This window comes from Eretmochelys imbricata, chromosome 6 (genome assembly GCF_965152235.1).
Source record: "Eretmochelys imbricata isolate rEreImb1 chromosome 6, rEreImb1.hap1, whole genome shotgun sequence".
In the NCBI taxonomy this organism is placed as follows: Eukaryota; Metazoa; Chordata; order Testudines; family Cheloniidae; genus Eretmochelys; species Eretmochelys imbricata.
This window is the reverse complement of record NC_135577.1, coordinates 88,904,875-88,909,162: the sequence shown is the minus strand read 5'-3', so window position 1 is coordinate 88,909,162 and position 4,288 is coordinate 88,904,875. Positions and strand designations below refer to the sequence as shown.

The following is a 4,288-nucleotide window of genomic DNA, read 5'->3' as shown; positions in this document are numbered from 1 at the left end:
GTCTTGGTCTCACAGCAAAGGCCTCGCACCCAGTACGTGCACTTGCATGCAGGAACTGGGCAGAACTGCCACGCAATAATTACTTTTCCAGACAGCTGGGATTTGAACAGGTGCGTGACCTCCTCCCCACACATGCTGCTCATATTTCCCCTTCTTCCCCCATCTCACGCGCTCTGAACGCAGCACCCTCTGGTTCCCCCTTTTTCCTTGTACCAAGAGGAGTATGCATGGGACATGAATCTCTCAAGGGATGCAGCAAAAAATGTTTGGGAACCTCTGGTTTAACCAAACTCAGATTTCATGGAAGAGAAATAGTAAAACTTGAACAGAGAAACCTTGCTCTGTGTATCTTTCTTGGAAAAAAAGAAAATTAGGGCTGTCCAACGATTAAAAAAATAATCACAATTAATTACGAGATTAAAAATATAGTTGGGATTAATCGCAGTTTTAATTGCACAGTTAAACAATAATAGAATATCAATTTAAATGTATTATAAATATTTTTGGATGTTTTTCTACATTTTCAAAATATTGATTTCAATTACAGCACAGAATACAAAGTTTGCAATGCTCACTTTATATTATTATTTTTATTACAAATATTTTCACTGTAAAAATGATAATCAAAGGAAATAGTATTTCACCTCCTACAAGTGCCATAGTGCAATCTCTTTATTGTGAAAGTGCAACTTACAAATGTAGAATTATTATTTTTTTACATAACTCCACTCAAAAACAGAACAATGTAAAACTTTAGCGCCTACAAGTCCACTCAGTTCTACTTCTTGTTCAGCCAATCGCTAAGACAAACAAGTTTGTTTACATTTACAGGAGATAATGCTGCCCATTTCATATTTACAATGTCACCTGATAGTGAGAACAGCTGTTTGCATGGCACTGTTATAGCCGACCTTGCAAGGTATTTAAGTGCCAAATATGCTAAACATTCGTGTTCCCCTTCATGCTTTGATCACCATACCAGAGGACATGCTTCCATGCTGATGATGGATTCTGCCTGACAATGATCCAAAGCAGTGTGGACCGAAGCACCTTCGTTTTCATCATCTGAGTCAGATGCCACAAACAGAAGGTTGATTTCCTTTTTTGGTGGTTTGGGTTCTGTAGTTTCTGTATCAGAGTGTTGCTCTTTTAAGACTTCTGACAGCATGTTCCACACCTCATCCCTCTCAGATTTTGGAAGGCACTTCAGATTCTTAAACCTTGGGTCGAGTGCTGTAGCTATCCTTAAAAATCTCACATTGGTACCGTCTTTGCATTGTGTCATATCTGCAGTGAGTGTTCTTAAAACAAACATGTGCTGGGTTATCATCCGAGGCTGCCATAACGCAAAATATATGGTAGAATGTGGGTAAAACCACAGAGCAGGAGACCTACAATTCTCCCCCAAAGAGTTCACTCACAAGCTTGCAGGGCTCAAGTAGTGTTTCTAGCTTTTACAGTTTTTCGAAATCACTTCCTTGTGGCATTGATAGATTAGCTGCTCAAAAGCACAATGTGGCTGTGATAGCAGCTTGATTTCCAAGCAGGCACTGAACCATACTCAGTGTGTACTGTGTTTGAAATGGCCCACACGTTTTCTACATTTTGCCAGCACATTTTCAAAACCACCATCACTGAGTGGATTTCTGCAGACTGAGTGGTGCACCTCCTGTTAAAAATGCAAACGACTGGCAGCTAATATCATATTTCATACACTGTCAGTACTCGTTGTTACCTTTTCTTGACTATTTCATGCTTTTGCAACATCCAAGAAATGCTCTGCACATATTTCAGCATAATGTCTCTCTTTCGTATGCATTATTATTAAAAGCAAACAACTGCAGTGTTCATGCAGCGTCACTCAGGTGCGTCGTCATACCAAGATAGCTATGATTGCCCATGGCTGTCCAGTGATCACCAGAGAAAGCAACAGGTAGTGCATTTTTCAGAAGCTCCAACTTTGTAGTCTTCTCACGGTGATAAAGGTCGTGCATTCGCGATGCAATGGTTCCTTGGGAGGGCAAGGTGTATGACTGATTGGAAGATGTAATTTGAATAACATCTCTTAGCCCGCTGTCATTTACAATGTTGAATGGTCTGCAGTCCATAGCTATTCACTTTGCTATAGCATTAGTTAAGTTGTACTTTTTTGATCCATGGACTTGTAGTGATCCTGAAACTCTCTAAGTGTACTCTATTGTTGCTGGCAGGATTCATTTGTTGTCAGTGGGTTGTCTGTAGCACAAAAACTAGAGGAGAAAGCATGTTTCCAATACCATTGAAGTACTTCAGGTCTGCAGTCTTGAAGTACTTCAGTGGTATTGGAACTCAGTCTTGCAATAGCTAGAGTTAACTGTCTTTTTATCCAGGGAACCATCTGGAAGTTTTTTAAAAATAAACTTCCCATTCAAAAGACTTGAACTTTTGCTGCTTTGCTCCATTAACTGAAAGCCCTAAAAACCCCCCAACCAAACAGCTTCATATTGTTCCACGGAACCCAGAGATACCTGAGCAATTGAGACAATTAATAAAACTCCAATCGAAATTACATTAGCTTAAAGTACAAGACATATAATCGCAGTACATGTGACCAAACATCTCTCAATGTCTAGTCTATGAATTATTGAATTAGAAAGAAAGTCTGAACTAAATCGGATGCAGCCCTTCTGATGGTCTAAAGTTCTTCTGTGCTAAAAGCTTATGTAACGAAGTACTCATTGCCAGGCAATATTCATAAAAGCAAGTGCTTCAGTTGCCCTGAATATTCTTCTTTGCCTGTTTATAGTAAATCAAACTCTTTGGTGGAATAAAAGCTTGAACTCACAATTTATTAGTATTCACTTTGTGCTGAAGAAAAATAGATGTGAAGTACTTTGAACATTCAGTTATCACCAAAACGATGGTTAAAAGGAATGGGGATTGATGACTTTTATAATGTGTGTATAAGACTACAGATGATTGCCACCGTTTCATATACTGAATAGGCTAGATCCTGTACACAGCTCCTGGACAATTTAAATAGAAGTCTTTTTCCTGCACCATAATTGATTTACCTTTGTAAATAATGTATTACCACTTTTAAAAGGCTTCCAGTTCTCATGTAGTAGGAAATAAACTGATCAGCAGCAAAGGTCAGGAAGAAATTCCTCCCTACATGTATATTACTTCCTGCATTTTGGAGGTTCTATGCCTTTCCTTCTGCCAATAGCCATTGTCAGAGACAGAATATTGGACTAGAAAAATTAATTTGATCTGTTTGATACAGAAATTCCTAGGCTCCACTTTGTTTCTAAAGTGTGTATAATTGCTGTTTTATTGAAATAATCTTGCATTAAGATCTAGTGGGACTAATAACTTTAACAACAGGTGCAAGGGAATATGAATGTCAAAGATTTACTTTCCTATGAAATTGGCTCATTATAATTTCTTTAAATATAGACTTCTCTTTTGTGTCAATATTTGCAGAGCTACATCAGGAAGTTTAATCCCATTCTCCCTTGTGTTAGACATTTGTACGAGGATGGCCTATCTACCCCTTACACAGAACAAGAAGTGCTGAAATCACTCTAACAACCCTGCTACCACGCAGTAAGGTTATTCAATGAATGTTCTTAAAGAAACTTATAGGAATTTTAGATTTAAATATTAACTCTTCCCAATTTGCCAGTTCCTTTGGAAGCTATAACTTGTGTCTGTACCATGCTAATTTAAGGTCCCTGATAGCTCCTCCCAAATATAGAGTTTACATTGTCATTTGAGTTTTCTCCAAAGCTGCCAGCCAAGTTCCTCTATTCTGTGCCATTTAGGTTCTTATATCTTGCCCATCACTGTGGCATCTTATTATTCTCCCCCAGAGTGTAATGCATCATATCTGTTCCACTAGTATCTCCAGAGGATAGAATCATAGGGTTGGAGGGGACCTTGAGAAGGCTGTTAAAGAGCAGCTACTAAAGTCAGACATTTTAAAATCAGCAGATCCGTATAATTTACATCCAAGAATTTTAAAAGAGTTGGCTGAGGAGCTCTCTAGATCATCAATGTTGATTTTTCAATAAATCTTGAAACATTGGAGAAGTTCCAGAAGACTGGAAGAAAGTGAATGTTGTACCAATATTTTTTAAAAATAAATGGTATAACCTGGGTAATAACAGGCCTCTAATTCTGACCTTAATCCAAAGCAAAATAATGGAATGGCTGATACAGGACTCAATTAATAAAGAATTAATGGATGATATAATGAATGCCAATCGATATGGATTTATATAAAATAGATCCTGGAGAACGAACC

At 38.0% G+C, this 4,288-nt stretch overlaps 1 pseudogene; it reads right to left on the bottom strand.

Annotated features, from left to right (window-relative positions):
* Nucleotides 1-778: 778 nt before the first annotated feature.
* On the bottom strand, nt 779-2,441 carry LOC144266402 (E3 SUMO-protein ligase ZBED1-like; annotated as a pseudogene).
* Nucleotides 2,442-4,288: the final 1,847 nt, after the last annotated feature.